A 17,896-nucleotide genomic window follows, 5' to 3' on the forward strand; every position below is an offset into this window, starting at 1 on the left:
TGCACCTTAGGAAGGAACAGCTAAATACTTAAAACAATGGCTTACAGATTTTAAGGATGACATTGCTAGCAACACAATAGTAGTTAGAGACTTCAACATTGCCTTATCACCTCTAGATAGATCAACAAGAACAAAACTCAACAAGGAAACATTGGCTTTGAAGGAAGAAATAGAAAAGAGAGGGCCAATAGACCTATACAGGGTTTTACACACCCAAAAGAAAGAATACACATTCTTCTCCAGTGCACGTGAAACATTTTCCAAAATAGACCACGTGCTAGGCCACAAAACATACCTCAATAGAATCAGAAAGGTAGAAGTAGTATCAACAATCTTTTTAGACCATAAAGCGCTCAAGATAGAAGCAAATCACAGAAAGACATCAAGAAACAAATCAAACACCTGGAAATTAAACAACTCAATGTTGAACAATGAGTGGGTCAGGAAGGAAGTCAAAGACGAAATCAAAAGATACCTGGAAACATATGAGAATGAAGGCATGAGCTACAAGAACTTATGGGATGCAGCTAAAGCCATGCTAAGAGGAAAATTTATAGCGTTGCAAGCATTCCTAAGGAAAGGAGAAAGGGCCTACATAGATAACCTAAACATACAGCTCAATATCTTAGAAAAAGACCAAAAAAAGGAATCCAAAATTGGCCGAAGGAAAGAAATAATAAAACTTAGAGCAGAAATTAACGACATGGAAACCAAAAAAAAAAATCTGAAAGGTCAATGAAACTAAAAGCTGGTTATTTGAGAAAATAAATAAGATTGATAAACCACTAGCAAGACTCACAAAGAAAGAGAGTGAGAAAACCCTAATAAACTGAATCAGAAATGAAAAATAGGACATCATAACAGAAACCAATGAAATTGAAAAGATCACCAGAGATTACTTTGAGAGTCTGTATGCCACAAAACAAGAGAACCTAGAAGAAATGGATAAATTCCTGCATTCCTATAATTTCCCAAGAACCAGGAAGACTTAGAATACCTGAATAGACCCATTCATATCAAGGAAATAGAAGCAGTAATCAAAAGGCTTCCCAAAAACAAAAGCCCAGACGGATTCATTAGTGAATTCTTCCAAACATTTAAAGAAGACCTTTTGCCAGTTCTCCTCAAGCTTTTCCAGGAAATTAAAAAAACAAGAACTCTCCCAAATAGCTCTATGAGGCACTTATCTCCCTAATTCCAAAAGCAAACAAAGACACCATCAGAAAAGAAAACTATAGGCCAATGTCCCTGATGAACGTGGATGCGAAAGATCCTCAACAAAATATTAGCAAATAGAATCCAACAACTCATCAAAAAGATCATCCAACAAGACCAAACGGGATTCATCCCAGGGATGCAAGGATGGTTTAACATTTGGAAATCAATTAACATAATTCCTCATATCAACAAAAGTAAAGATAAAAACCATTTTATCATATCAGTACTCAGAGAAAGCTTTTGACAAGATACAGCACCCATTAATGATGAAAACTCTCACCAAAATGGTTTTTGAAGGAATTTTCCTCAAGATAGTCAAAGCCATCTAGGATAAACCCATGGCAAGCATTATCCTCTGAGGAAAAAATAAGGTCCTTCTATCTAAGATCAGGGACAAGACAAGGATGTCCACTATCACCACTTCTGTTCAATATAGTGATGGAAGCACTCGCAATAGCGATTAGGCAAGAAAAAGGCATTAAAGTCATACAATAGGAAAGAAAGAAATCAAGCTCTCACTATTCGTAGATGATAGGATACTATATCTCGAGAATCCTAAATCCTCTACCAAGAAACTTTTAGAAACAATAGACTTGTACAGTAAAATCACAGGCTATATAATCAATGCCCAAAAATCCATGGCCTTTCTATATGCAAATAATGAGAGAGAGGAAAGTGACATGAAAAAAAAAATCCCGTTCACAATTGTCTCCGAGAAAATCAAATATCTCAGAATCAGCCTAACTAAAGAGGTAAAGGACCTATATAATGAAAACTACAAAACGCTATTCCATGAAATAAAAGAGGACATGAGGAAATTGGAAACATATCCCCTGCTCATGGATAGGAAGAATTAACATCATCAAAATAGCAATACTCCCCAAAACATTATACAGATTCAACATGATCCCTATAAGGATTCCCATTTAATTCTTCAATGAAATAGATCAAGCACTCCTGAATTTCATATGGGACAACAAACGCCCACGAATAGCTAAAGCAAGTCTTGTGAAAAAAGACGTGGAGAGGCATCAACCTCCCCAATCTCAAACTCTACTGCAAAGCGGTAATAATTAAAACAGCATGGTACTGAAACAAAGGCAGGGCCACAGACCAATGGAACAGGGTGGAATATCTGTATACAAAATCCCAAGTGTATAAACAACTAAACTTTGATAAGGGAGCAAGAAATGGGAAGTGGAACAAGGAAAACCTCTTTATCAAATGGTGCTGGCATAACTGGACAACCTCATGCAAAAAAAAAAAGGGCTTAGACCTCAACTTAACACCATGCAAAAAAGTCGGATCAAAATGGATTAAAGATCTCAATACCAGGCCAAAATCCATAAGGTACATTGAAGACAAGGTCGGCAAAACCCTCCACAATATTGAGGCTAACGGTATCTTCAAAGACGACACTCCACTGACCAACCAAGTGGAAACAGAGATTAAACAAATGGTACTATCTTAAATTAAGAAGCTTCTGCATGTCAAAAAATACAGTGGCCAGAATACAAAGACAATCTACAGAATGGGAAGGGATATTTACCCAATACCCATCTGATAAATGGTTGATATCAAGGATATACAAAGTACTGGTTGAACTCTACAAGAAGAGAACATCTAATCCCATCAAAAACATGGGGTGATGAAATGAACAGAAACTTTTCCAAAGAAGAAATCCGAATAGCTAAAAGGCACATGAGAAAATGCTCTACATCACTAATCATCAGGGAGATGCAGATCAAAACAACAATGAGATATCATTTCACACCACAGAGACTGGCCCACATCCAAAAGAACAAAAGCAACCGGTGCTGGCGCAGATGTGGCGAGAAAAGGACTCCCCTTCACTGCTGGTAAGAATGCCGACTGGTTCAACCCTTTTGGAAAACAGTATAGACGATTCTCAAAAAATTAGAAATTGAGCTCCCATTTGACCCAGGTATACCACTCAAGGGAATATATCCCAGAGAGGCAAAAAAGTACAGTTGAAATGACATCTGTACTTCTATGTTCATTACTGCACTATTCACAATAGCCAAAATCTGGAAAAAACTCGAATGCCCGAGAACAGATGACTGGTTTAAGAAACGTTGGTACGTTTACACAACAGAGTACTATGCACCTGTTAGAAAAGATGAAGTCATGAAATTTACATACAAGCGGTACTACATGGAAAGTATCACGTTAAGTGAAATTAGTCAGAAAGTGAGGGAGAGACATTGGAAGACTGCATTCATCTGGATATAAATTAACAAAATAGGAGACTAACACCTAAGATTAGCCGAGATAAGTACCAGGAGGTTCACTCCATGGCTTGGAGGCCATCCGAACATGCTAGGGGAAAAGGCAGCTCAGATAGAGAAGGGAACACCAAATAAAGGGTGTTTGGAGGATACTCCTGGGATACTGGGGATACTCCCCAGGATAAGAGATGCGTGCTGAAAAGAGACTATAGACCGAACATGATTGCCACTCAATGCCTCTTTTGCAAACCACAGCAACCAAAAGGAGAGAGAAAACAAAAGGGAATGCCCTGCCACAGGGGTTAGGTGGGATGGGGGGCAGGTGGGTAGGAGGGATACCTGGAGCACTGGAGGTGGAGAATGGGGACTGGAAGAGGGATGGGTACTCAATCATTGTATAACTGAAACCCGAACATAAAAACTTGTAAGTCTACAACTGTACCTCATGGTGTTTCACTAATAAAACAATAAATAAATAAAAAATAAAATTAAGGTAGAGTTAAAAAAATTAAGACAAAATATTGAGGCTATAATTCTTACTACTATAAAAATCTTGCTCGAGCGATAGCACAGCAGTAGGGCGTTTGCCTTGCACGCAGCCAACATGGCCAACCCGAGTTCGATTCCTCCGCCCCTCTCAAAGAGCCCAGCAAGCTACCGAGAGTCCCCATGACGTATTCGATATGCCAAACACAGTAACAACAAAGTCTCCAATGGAGACGTTACTGGGCCCGCTCGAGTAAATCGACGAACAACAGGAGGGCCTTTACCTTTATAAAAATCTTACATATATAATATCCAAATGGTACAATAATAAAAATTACTTCTAAACACATAACATTGAGAATAAGATGTGTATTATAATTGTCGTGGCAATCACTGTGATAAGCTAAGAGGTACAGCTAAAAACAAATCATTAGAGAGATGGAACCACTATGGCAATAATAGTTGGAAATGCTCACTATGGATAAGAACTATTTGCTCAAAGTATGTAAAGGAACAAACATGATGACTTCTTAGTATCTGTATTGCAAATCATAATGTCCAAAAGGAAGAAGAAGAAAAAGGAGAAGGAAGAAGAGGGGTAGAAGAAGAGGGAGGATGGGGAGGAGAAGGAGTGGGAGGAGGGAGAGGAGAAGAAGAAGGAGGAGGAGGAGCAGCAGAAGGAGGAGGAGGAGGAGAAGGAGAAGGAGATGGAGCAGAAGGAGGAGGAGGAGCAGGAGGAGGAGGAGAAGGAGCAGGAGGAGGAGCAGAAGGAGCAGGAGCAGGAGCAGGAGGAGGAGGAGAAGGAGAAGGAGGAGGAGGGGGAAGGGGAGGGGGAGAGGGAGGGGAAGGAGAAGGAGAAGAAGAAGAAGAAGAAGAAGAAGAAGAAGAAGAAGAAGAAGAAGAAGAAGAAGAAGAAGAAGAAGAAGAAGAAGAAGAAGAAGAAGAAGAAGAAGAAGAAGAAGAAGAAGAAGAAGAAGAAGAAGAAGAAGAAGAAGAAGAAGAAGAAGAAGAAGAAGAAGAAGAAGAAGAGGAGGAGGAGGAGGAGGAGGAGGAAGATGAAGAGGAGGAAGAGGAAGAGGAAGAAGAAGAGGAGGAGGAGGAAGAGGAGGAAGAGGAGGAAGAGGAAGAGGAAGAGGAAGAGGAAGAAGAAGAAGAAGAAGAAAAAGAAGAAGAAGAAGAAGAAGAAGAAGAAGAAGAAGAAGAAGAAGAAGAAGAAGAAGAAGAAGAAGAAGAAGAAGAAATTCCTGCTGTAAGGGCAGACTGTGGTTAGTGAGATGAAGGTGTGGCTGTTGGAACATTGTATCACTGAAATTCAATAGTGAATACCTTTGTAACTATGTATCTCACAGTGACCAAGGATTATTAATTTAATTATAAGTAAATTGATTAAAATAAGGATATATGAATAAATGTCAGAAATGTATAGGAACAAAAATAACAATGCAAATAGAAATCATTGTTCAAAATATTATTTTAATGCAATTTTGCCAATAATTTAATTTAAAGCAAATATAGTGGTATCCGGAAGATAGTACATTGGGTAGGATACTTGATTTGTCCTGACCCAGATTTGATCCCCAGCATTCCATATAATCCTCTGAACACTAACAGAATTAATACCTGAATAAGTTCAGAGAAAGAACCAACCCTTCAACATCACCAGTATGACACAAACAAACAAACAAACAAAAGTAAACATACTAACTAGTCTAAATGTGGATACTATATAAATGATTTTCAAGAGAAAATTCCAAATACAAGCTCTCCATAAAATAAGTGCATTTAAATATAGAGATTGAAAGTAAATATATATATATCACTTAATCACTTAACTTCCCGTTAGTCGTTGATTTGCTCGAGCGGGCGCCAGTAACGTCTCCATTTGTCCCTGTCGCGTGCTAGTGTAGCCCAATGGCATCTGTTCACTCCGGGAACATGAAGGGCCTCAAACCGATCATTCATGATCTTGACGAAGAAGTCTGACCATCTGGTAGGTGGGCGGCCACGCGGTCTTTTGACATCCCGTGGAATCCAATCAGTAACAGCTCTAGTCCAACGGTCATCTTTAAATCTCATTACGTGACCAGCCCATCTGATTTTCGACACCTTGGCAAATGAGACAGCGTCCCTGATCCTTGATCGTCGACGGATGTCAGAACTCCAGATTCGTTCTCTCATTTGAGTGAAACGTGATATTCCAAGCGTAGCTCTTTCTATTCTTCTTTGGGAGACCTGAATAGCATTCTCATCTTGTTTGCATAGGGCCCAGGTCTCTGAGGCATATGTTAATGCAGGAAGAACAGTGGAATCAAAGAGATGTGCCCGGAGCCGGAGGTTCTTCGTCCTCTTAGCAATTTCTTCAACGCTCTTGAAGGCGTTCCAAGCCGCTCTCTTCCTCCTGCGCAGCTCAGGTGCCAGGTCATTTGTCATGTTGACCTCTCGACCTAGGTACACATAGCTGTTGCATTCGGAGATGGTCGTTCCATTTAGAGCGAATGGGGCGTCAGGAAAGATAGGACTACAGCTGAATCTTACGAAGACAATGTTTATGAGAAACAGCCTTGTTCCTGACACCCCAAATATATATATATATATATATATGTGTGTACATATATCTATATATACAAGAACACCAACAAACATTGAGAGTTTGGCTACACTACTGTGACACAGGGTATAATCTAAGACTAAAAAACAGAGACATTATATAATTAGAAAAACAATAGAAAAAATTATGAACAAAATATGCACATAATAAGAAAACATCAAAATTCATTCAACAAAACTAAAACAACTAAAGAGATAAACTGAAAAATCCACAATGTTAAAGTGTGTAACATTCTATTACTAAAAAAAAAATATACAAAAGATACTACAAATGAAGAGAGTAGAAGTCAAGATGATTGAATAGGGAGGGATCTGAGAGCATTTTCCTAACACTGAGCAAAATTTGAAACAAACAAAAATTGAATTAAAGACAAAATCCTGCATAGGTTACTAGTAAAAATGTTCAGTGGAGAATAATCCATCCATCATCTCTAAGAATAGAACTCTATGTGGAACTAAGCTCTGTGGACAGGAGCTGAAAGTTAAAAAGAATACCCCTAACAAAAGAGGATGTAGACAGAGCAGGGACTACTAAAATGTGGGATCTGTTGCTGGGAAAAGGGAGGCATGGCCCCAAATCAGTGCCCAGTGGCAGGAAGTACAAATGGGGAAGATATCCAGGACCAGTACTTGACAGAGCTGCAGCCTTCCCAGAGCCTTAGCCAGTGGCCTAGAATCCACCATCTCTGAATTCTCTGATAGCAATAATGAGTCTGAGGGCAAATTCCATCTTTCCAAGCTAAGGAGCAATAGATATTAAACAATAGCTATTAAACAAAAAGGGGCCTGCATGACTCCTACTTATCTTAGAATAAACAAAGCCTGTTCCTCTCCAAACACATCTGAGTGATAGCAGGCTGATAAAATGAATGGCCAGAGTCAGACCTTCCAGAGGCAATAAAACACACCTACCTTTACTTGCTACACCCTTGTTTGGCCCCGTTTATAACATTTGAACATTTTCTTAGTTCTGGTCAAACATGGGGCTACCTCATAACGTGTCACTAAATCACAAAATACTTCCGAGGTTGGATCAGCTGGATAGTGTAGTTGTTGCCAGGAGCTGGGGAATATAGAAGCCCTGGTTGTGTGGTAGGTCAGCTTCATGACAAAGTTACTTTGTCCACTAGTGACTACAACATCTCATTTTCAGCCTAGGACATCAAGACCTGTCTTAGAGACCAGCAACTACAAAACTCAGATGCACTTGCCTGCCAGTCCCTAGGGCCATAGCTGCAGCAGGATGCTTGTGACAGCCGATTCCCAACACTACTTTACAGTGACACAGACTTAGAGTCTCTGACTGCAGTTAGTAAGCACAAATGCAGATTGTCACCCATGCCTAGATATAAGATGTCTAGATGTGAGACATTTAGAAAAGTTTGAAATACCATATAATTAAACAATTTTAATAAACAATAGATATAAAAATAAGATAATTTTTAACTGAGAAATTCAAATGTTAAACATAAAATTGTGAGCTGCAGGTGAGGTATTTCTAAGGGAAAGAAACTTAAATTATAGTTTAATGATCTATATCAAATAAAATACTCTAAAAGTGAATTATTTAACTTTCTACCAGAACAAAGTCCAAAATAGGGACCAGAGAAATAGTACAGCCGGGAGAGTGTTTGCCTGGCACACAGCCAAGCAGGGTTCAGCCACCAGCACCCCCTATGTTCCTCTGAGCCCCACCAGGAGTGATCCCTGAGCTTAGAGCCAGGAGTAAATCCTGAGCACCACCAGCTATGCACCCCCCCAAAAAAAAGAAAAAAGGGGAAACACCACACTCCAAAATAAGAGCAAAATTTACCTTCAGCAAATCGAGAAAAGAAAATAACAAAGAACAGAATACATAAGTGACAAGTGTTAAAAAATAAGATCCAAAAGTTGGTGCTTTAATTAAACAATTACATTTAAAAAATAGGGGAATATAATAAATAATTTTATGCCAGTAAATTAGACAATAAAATGGAATTATTACCTAAAAAAACTTGCAAAACAAATTTGGATCTTTTAAATTTGAAAAAGAGAAAGAAAAATATGACAAAGTCTACAATTTAAATAAACTAGATATATAATTAAATATTTGTTCCTCAAAATATTCTGAATAGTGAATGTACTAATTTCTACCAGCCATTTAAGGAAAGTGAAATATCACCCTTACAAAAATAATTCAAATAATAGAGTAGAAAGAAATTATTTCAAATATTTTTGAGTAAAACATAGCCTTGAAAAGAAAATGTGACAAATTAAATAAGAATAGAACATAAGAACACATAGTTTCAACTTTAAACATGAAAACCCATTGATGTCATCATGTGAATTTTTAGTGAAAGAAGAAAAATATGAACTAATGGGAAATCAATGACTTTTTTTTTTGAGGAGAGGGGGCACAGGGGGGAACTGAAGAAACACATCATGCTCCTGAGATATTACTCTCAGGAGCGAGTAATATCTAAGATCAGCTTTCCTGGAGCAAATGCCACTGGAAACATGAGTGAAAAAGATGGGAAGTGGTAAATGTGGTGACTTTCTCCAATGGAGGGTTATTGTATAGGAAAGCTCCTTGGCACTGTAGCCTCCGGTGGAGAGCTTACACATTTACTACAGGAATCTCTCCAATTTCTCACCAGGAAGTATGCAGAAACACGCCCTCTTGATTTTAGCAGGAAGGAGTATAGAGTAAGAATATTAAATACTACCAGAGTTTTCTGCAAAAAAAAAAAAGTATTGCTCTTCAGATGAAAAGCAGTTTATTGGAACTTGATTCTATCTTGGGCAAAAACATTTCTCCAGCACAGACAACAAAACTGCAAATTAGAATTAAGAACAAAATGCTAGAAGTCAGACATCCTGTAATAGAAATGAAAAAGTCTTTGATGAACTCATCAGTAGTTACACAAGGAAAGAATTAGTGAATTTGAAGATAAGTTAATAAAACTTTCTCAATTTGAAATGCAAATAGAAAAGAAGAATGGTGAAGAAAGTACACCCAAGAACCAAGGGAGCATTTCCAATAGTGCAATATATATATATATATATATATATATATATATATATATACATTCACAGATATGTATATGTGTGTAGACTTTTCACAGGAGAAGAAAGAAGGGGCTGGAGAGATAATAACCCTAAAGAAGAAATATTTTCATATATTTTGATGATTTTAGAAAACACATCAAACCAGAAATTTTTAGAAACCTCAGAGATAAGTAGGGTAAAACAACAAAAGTAGACATTCTGGGAAATCATATTCAAACTACTAAAAACCAAGGACAAACAGAAAATGTTGAAAGAAGCTAGAGAATGATGGGGAAGAAGCTTACTAAAGAACAAAGACTGCAGCAGGCTTCTCAGAAGCATCCCTACAGGGAGAGGGAGGAGCGGAAAGTTAAAAAATGACACCAACCATCCTTCCAAATTATAGCTTAAAAGTGAAGAGAGAATAAACTCAAATGAACTACAATAAAAATTGAAAAACACGCAGGGAATTTATTACCAACAGACCTGTTCTACAAGAAATGTTCAAAGAAGTTCAACAGAAATTAAAGAAAATCATTTTTCTTCCTCTCAGTTAATCTAAAATACTTGCATTTTACATAAATTATTATAAAGTGTTACATTATTGATAGTAGCAAATGGATGAGTGAAATGAATAACTAAAACGAAACAGAATGGAGGAAACGGTAAAATTCTAAGACACCTGCACTCTATAACATAGTATAGTGGTGTCTAACATAAACTCAAATTAGTTCATATAGAGCATGTTATAAGCTCACGATTAACATACTTTCACAGGCAATATAATTTATATGCAAAGGTGAAAATGAAAAGGAATGAAATAAAATACTCAGATAAACCAGAGATAAAATCCAAAGTAATTCATAAAAGAGGAAAAAACTAACAACATTATTTACAAATTGGATCCAACAGTATATTTAAAAGAATACACATTATTAAGTAGTGTTTATCTAAAACTTAGGAAAACGATTCCAATATTTTAATTTATGCAATTTATCACATAATCAGGACTAAAAAATTATGCAGTTATCTAGCCATTTCAATAATCCTGAAAAAACACTTGGCTATTTTAAGCAGCGATTAATAATAATAACTTACAGAGAATTAAGACTGGGGCCTGGAGAGATAATAAAATGGATAAAGTTCTTACCATGCATGCAACCAATGGAGGTTCAATCCCTGACATCCCATAGGCTTCCCAAGGCCTGACAGGAATGATACCTGAGCACAGAGCCAGCAATAATCCCTGAGCACCAGGTAAGTGTCACCCAAACCAGCTCCAATAAATATGTATATTTTATTGTATACAATTTATTTTACTAATTTGACATTTTAATGCTAAGTGTATGAATTCAAGCCATATGTTGAGATTACTGATTCAAGAACACAAGAAAAGAATATTTAATAATTTAAGTAAAATGATTTTAAAACATATAACAATAACTAGCAAAAACAAAAAAAAAAGAAAATCAAAAAATGAAAACACACATGACGAATACAACTGAAAAGCTTTTAATTGCTTAGAGAGAGAGAAAGTAAATTGTTGAATAATTAATTTACAAAATGAATAAAAAATATAGTTTTCAAATCTTTGGTCACTATTTTAATTAATTCAAGGAAATTTGAATTAGTAAGCTAATAAAATTAGAATAAATTTATAAGTCATGCATTCCTTGAGTTGGTTACATCTATAAGTCTATTATACAAAGAAATATCCATTTTTCTGTTACATTTTAAAAGTAAAATAGAAACTTAAGAAAATATTGTCAGAAAAAAACATGTTACTGTAATTATGACAGGAAGTCCAGTTTAAGAATTTTTCCAATGACCTATGCATTGCATTGTTACTTTATGGAGGAGGAGATGGCCATACCCAGAATGCTCAGGGCAAACTTCCGACCGATGCTCAGGGATTATTCCTGTGGGGGCACAGGGGTGCTGGGATGGAATCCAGGCCACCCGTGTGCAAGCCAAGTATCCTATCTACTGCTCTCTCTCTATCTCTCTAGTCCCTATTGCTTAATTTTTCAATGCACTGAGAACAGGGACCCCAAAACAGTACAAAGGTCAAGGCACCGTGCCTTGCACGTGGCAACAATGGTTTGAGTCTGAGTGATCCCTGAGCACAGAGCCAGGAGTCAGCCCTGGGCCTCACAGATATGTCCCTTCCCCCAACAACACACATAGGCCCTCCAAAAAACCAATTTAAACTAAACACAAAGAGATCAGATAACAGATCTGATATTGCAACTATTATGTTAAATCATTTCATTGATGCCGGTTAACTGCATAACTTCTAGGTTTATTTGGATCTTATAAAGAATTATACTATTATACATAATTGTACAAAATCAAGTGAATGGCATAGTAGAAATAAAAGACATGGTTGTGTAGACTTCTTTGGGGAGAGGAAAGTCTGCCAAGAGGCAGCTGTAAACAGTATTTGTCAATGTGGTTGATGGCCCCCCGCGGGCTGGGGCCTGGTGCTGGGGACTTACTACTGGGGTGCTTCTGTTAGGTGCTGGGGACCTAGCTACTGGGATGCTTCTGTTTGTTTGCATAAGAAAGGAGGGGGGGGTTCACCCTGAAGATGGAGAAGCAAGTCAAAAGTTTGGGATCTTCTACTCAAGGTAAGAGGGGGTGGAGCCTGGTATATGCTGAGTAGACTTAAGATATCAGCACCATCAGTAACATTGAAAAGTTTACCAGAAAGTGCAGATATATTTATAAAGGGGAGCAGTGGGCATGCCAGATCAGTGGACATGTTCATGTGCGTGCCGCAAACGTTCATAACTATGCATCACATGGATGAAAAATGACACAGAATCATGGATCAGATGTATTTTCATGAGCAAAGATGCAAGGGCAGAGCAGGGAAGGGTTAATTGATCACTAACAGGTTCTATCTGTTGTGTAGCTCAAGTGCTCAGGTAAGATATAAAACAACGCATAAAAATTTTTCTCCACCCCACTTCCAGCCTCCAGAAAATCCAAGGGAAAGGTCTGAATGGGTTGAGTTGAGGTCAAAAGAATGTTTCTCAGTAAAGAACAGTGTCCATTGCCCAGCTGTGAGCCTCTGACCAGTATTTCGGGTTCCTTAATTCTATGGCTGTTGCACTTTAGAAGAGAAGGAAATGGGGTAGAAAGTTACATAAAGTTCAGTTCACAGACCTAATCTAACCAAGCAAACCCAACATTTCATTAACCATGCATCAGCCCTGTTGTTCAGCTTTATTATCTAGAGCACATAACAACTAAGCCTCCTCACCTGTAAATGTTGAGGAAACACCAAATTCAAGTTTCCAAGCTGGTTAAAAATCAAGTGTTTGCCTATATTGGATGACAGGTGGTAGCACTGTAGCACTGTCTCCCCGTTGTTCATCAATTTGCTCGAGCAGGCACCAGTAATGTCTCCATTGTGAGACTTGTTACTGTTTTTGGCATATCTAATACACCAAGGGGAGGTTGATAGGCTCTGCCATGTTGGTGGGATACTCTTGAGAGCTTGCCAGGCACTCTGAGAGGGACGGAGGAATTGAACCTGGGTTGGCCGCATGCAAGGCAAACGCCCTACCCACTGTGCTATTGATGCCAGGTAGTACAAGACAATATTTCAACTTTCTTCACCTTTAAGTTTCAGAAGATTTCAACCTGAAAGGCTTCTCAAAGCTAGACTTTATGAAAGCAATTCTTAGCATATTGACTTGGCATCAACAATAGTAGTTAAAAGTATTAAATGCTTAAGACAAACCTAATTCATAGAATCCTGGCAGCTGCAGAAGCAAGAATAGCCTGAACACTGACTGCGTCATACTAGTCTATAAAACAAGGGTCCATGATGTCTGTTCCATAATTTGGAAACCACTGCAACAATGCTACAGTATTTTATGTGCCCAGGTTAAAGAAAATTTCCATTAGGACTATTTACTGCTGGGGTTAAGCTTGCTTTCTTTTCCAGAGTTACCTAACAAGCCTTAAGTGATTAAGTCATCTTATATAAATGCACGTTCGGGTATACTTGCGTATGTTAAATATTGGAGGGTTGATTCATCATTGATTTCTGAAAAAACTTAAATTTCAGTCTATGTAAAATAATGGCAGATAATCTTTTATTTGACAGATCTTTAAAAGTCTTAAATCTAAAGGGACCCAACTGGACCAGTAGATAAATAGTTAATAGAGGAAGGTAGCTGACTCCAAGGTGAGTAATAATTAAACCTATAGTCAAATTGTGAATAGAATTCAATAAAGTGGCACACCGTTAGCTGGGTGATGTTTCTTCAAATGGCATTAATGAGTAAACCTCAGAAAAAAAACCAGATTCCGCTTAAGAAAAATGCAAATAGCATGGAGTGCAGTGAAAGCACAGCTGGCAGAGTGCCTGCCTTGCCTGCAGCTGACCTGGGTTCAATTGCTGGCACTCCAAGTTGTCCCCAAAATACTGCTAGAACTGATCTCTGAGCACAGAGCCAAGAGTAAGCCTTGAGCATTGCCAGGTGTGGCATAGAAATGGGAAAAAATAGAAACAAAGAAAAAGAAAATAGCATTCTTCGAATTACGACTTCCTGAATCATATGATGTTAAAGCAATGCATCATAGATTCAATGTATTAGATTTCCGCTGCTTTTGTAAATTGATAAAAAGAAAGAAAGTGAGGTGCTTCATCTTCCACTCATTCAGTAATTTTTCTCATCTTAATGATGTCTAATGCTTTGCTTTGACTTGTAGACGCAATATAAGAGGTGGAAATCTGAAAAATAGATGCAAGCAAAACACTGTGACAGGAGAATCTGCGGCATCACAGGCAAGTCAGACGTAAATAAATTTAAATACATATGATAGTATAAAGGTCTGTGGGAAGAAAACCCCTAATGTAGCCAAAGAGTGCAAGGAAAGTGCAGAGACATGATATAAAGAAGAGATATTAATAAATGAATGGATATTTGTTAAGTGAAAAAAACATTTTATGGAGAAGAAACTAAATGTAAAAGCAAATTGTGAAATGATGATAAATGAATGATGGTTGCTGAAGGTGCAACCGTCACCATGACAAATAGGTAGTAGAACACATGAAAAATGACAAGGAAACTCTAAAGGTGAAGAAGGACCAATTATCACAGATTGACTCATTTTTCAGGAAACAAACAAACAAACAAATAAGAACAGAGCTTCTCAACTAAGCAGGGGAGGAATCAGAAAAAACTGCAGGTCTCCTTGGCTCCCAGGAGCAGTGTACTATTTTTTCCAGACTCACACATTCATGGAAGGGACATGGGCATGAGAAGAGAAAGGGAAAATGCATCAATATTTAATAATCACAAAGTTCAGTAGGTATTGGCATGTTGGTATGCTCTGTGTTAATTGTAGTCATGCTTCGATCCAATTGGGAGGAAAAAACGGAAAATGGTAAGGTGTGTTTATGTCGGGAAGGAGACATGGGGTGAGACAGAAGCTACAGGACCAAAGAAAGCTGCCCAGTCAGAACTAAGAAGAACCAAAAGGAGTGAGCAAGAAGAAATGAGGACTTTGCACAACAACATCTCCTAATGAGATGGAGGAAGGAAATGAAGAATAAAATGGCAAGGGGAGGGGCAACTGAGTTTTTGCTTTGGAAAAAGGGTTTAATGTCATTACGAATTATCACTGAAATAAGGGAGAAAGCAGACTTTTAGTTATGTGGTACACATAAGAATCTGGATACAAGGAGCCCCAGAAGCCATTCTTTAAAGGAAAAGAAGATAACCCTTCTACTTCATTTCGTTTAATTTCGTCTTTTTAACTAAACATTCATTTCCTCGTCATGCTTAGGAAACCCTCTGCAAGATTCCTCTTGGGCATCTGCTTCCTCTTTCTCAATTACCATCCATCTATTTTCTCAGATACCATGTCTTTCAGAAACGAACACTGAGCTTTCTAGAAGAGAAATCAGAGAATGTTAAGACAAGAGCATAATCTCATGGTGTTCTATAACACCCTGCAAACAAATATCAGAATTCATGTGAGATTACTGACTGACTTTATCCCACTGCCCCACAACAACAAATGAAGGAAAAACACATGCCGCCATGCTCCTGTTTCAAGAAGTGCATGCTCAGTAGATCATACTTAGACACTATAAACTATAGTTTACAGTGGAAATAAACCTGGGTTCTAGTCTGCTAAGCCTAGGTGAAACCAGAGACAGCCTCTGCCTCCCCAGAAGGCTTTGTCTGTAGCCCGAAGGGATTGAAACAGGAGGTAAAGAGCAGATTGGAATGTTCCATTTTTCTCAGAGCAAGTTCTTCTATTCCCCCCCTCATCCCACCCATCCACCAAGTCTCTCAGTTCTCCACAAAGGTCCAGAATCTGTTAAGAATGGTTTCTTATTTCTGCAAAATTAAAAGGCTCAGCCTTAATTGAAACGTCAGAGTTAAGGTATGCGCCTAGTCTTCCAGTATTTTTTTCTCGTGTGCTGAAATAATGACAGTGATGTAAGACCATCTGGAATAAAGACAAAAGTTACATCAAGCTGGAAAATTATATTCCTCACCCTTACTTATGATAACAGGTTCAAGCAAGTTCTTTCTCATTAGCAGTCCTTGATTTAACGAGGATTCTTTGGCTCCTCAGCAAATGCCAGGCTTCTTCCAAGAAGCACAGTCCCATTCCTCAGCGCTGGCCCCAGGCTCTTCCACAGAGGGCGCCTAATGGCCTGCAGCCCAATCCTAAACGCACCACATCTCTGCAGCATGGCATATTCCATCAGGAGCTACTGTGCAAATAACATATTTCCATTTTTAAAGTCTGAAAAATGTCACAAAAAGCTTTTGGCATTTACATGACTCAGACTTGCACCCTCTAATTCTCTCTGCAACTAATTTCTTATGTTCGATACATATCCACCACAGGAAACCAGGAATAACGATTACAGAAAAAGCTGAAGTTCGACAGACCAGCCATTAGCATTCGCAAGTCTAAAGAGTAGGGATTTAAATGGCACTATCGACAGTTATTTCTTATATAACGAAAATCAGGACTGTCAACATGTGAGACATTAAAAAATATTCAGTTATTTTAGTTATAGCCCGTAGGGTTTTTTTTTAATGCATTCCTAAGAACTAGCAAAAATCTACAAAGATGTGCACCAAGAGGGCCTAATAGATCAGAGAAGGAAAATTATATTCAATGTGGGTAAAACAGCTTGCTGTCTGCTCTCCAACTACTGATCTTATCTCTCATAATCATGCCCCATGCTTCGTTTAATGTTGGACCACACTCACTATGAGAGGAAATTCATGCTTGCATTTTATGAGGCTCAGCATGTAAGATCCACATGGTCTGTTTCCATTTCTTCTGTCTCACTTTATAGAGATTGGACTTTTATCTTTCTGCTGAATAACATTTGCTGTTCCATTTTCCATTACTTAATATACAGGGGCTTACCAAAGGAAATGGAGACACCAGTGGCAGGTCTGTCTTAGCCCCAGGAAGAGATTCAAATATACTCTGAAAATCTGCTCATTTGAATTGGTTGCATTGTCGACATTGCCCCTATGGGGAAACTGTGCTCGATTCAAAACTGCTCATTGTTCAAGGGTCCAATGTCAGATAAAAAAATATAAGATCTCAAAATAGCATCATAATATGCTATGTGTACAGTATGCAAATAAAAACTAAGTTAGCCATAAATAACTTTTCAGTTTAAAAGTAAACTGCTGTACCAACTGCTGTCTAAATCCTAGATCTTTAATACACTGTTAATTCTACAATAACTGATTAGCCAATTACTAGCAAAATATACAAAACAATTGACCTAGTCATTTACTTTTGTTTCTACAAGTGTTCATCCAGCTAAAGATGATTATCTTTAGAACAATTTTCTTTTCTTTTATGTTTTAGCTGTAAAAATAGACAACAAAGGTAGCTGGTTTTTATATAGGAGGTGCCTTTCCTTCTGTGTTTATGTATCTTTCCTGGTCAAGATGTGAATTTTAATTTATTTCCCAAATTAATCTGTATTTCCTACTTAAAATAAGATTCAAGACTCATGGTATTCTAGATTTCTGCAAAAGATACAAGAAATAACTCAAGCAGATTTCCATCCATTGGACATTAGATACTATTAGATTCATTAGATACTTATGACTCTTAAAAGTATACATTAAATAAATGTGCCTTCATAATAAATAATTTGAATAGAGTACTGGCAGATCTTATATTTATTCAAATTCATTCTGAATTGTTTCTGAAAAAAAATTACTTAGGCTATTAACTCAGTAGTATCTGCTGAATTATGATATTGAAGACTTTACATTGTTTCCTCAGTTGAA

The sequence above is a fragment of the Sorex fumeus genome, unplaced genomic scaffold (genome assembly GCF_029834395.1).
Source record: "Sorex fumeus unplaced genomic scaffold, SorFum_2.1 ptg000131l, whole genome shotgun sequence".
Taxonomy (NCBI): domain Eukaryota; kingdom Metazoa; phylum Chordata; class Mammalia; order Eulipotyphla; family Soricidae; genus Sorex; species Sorex fumeus.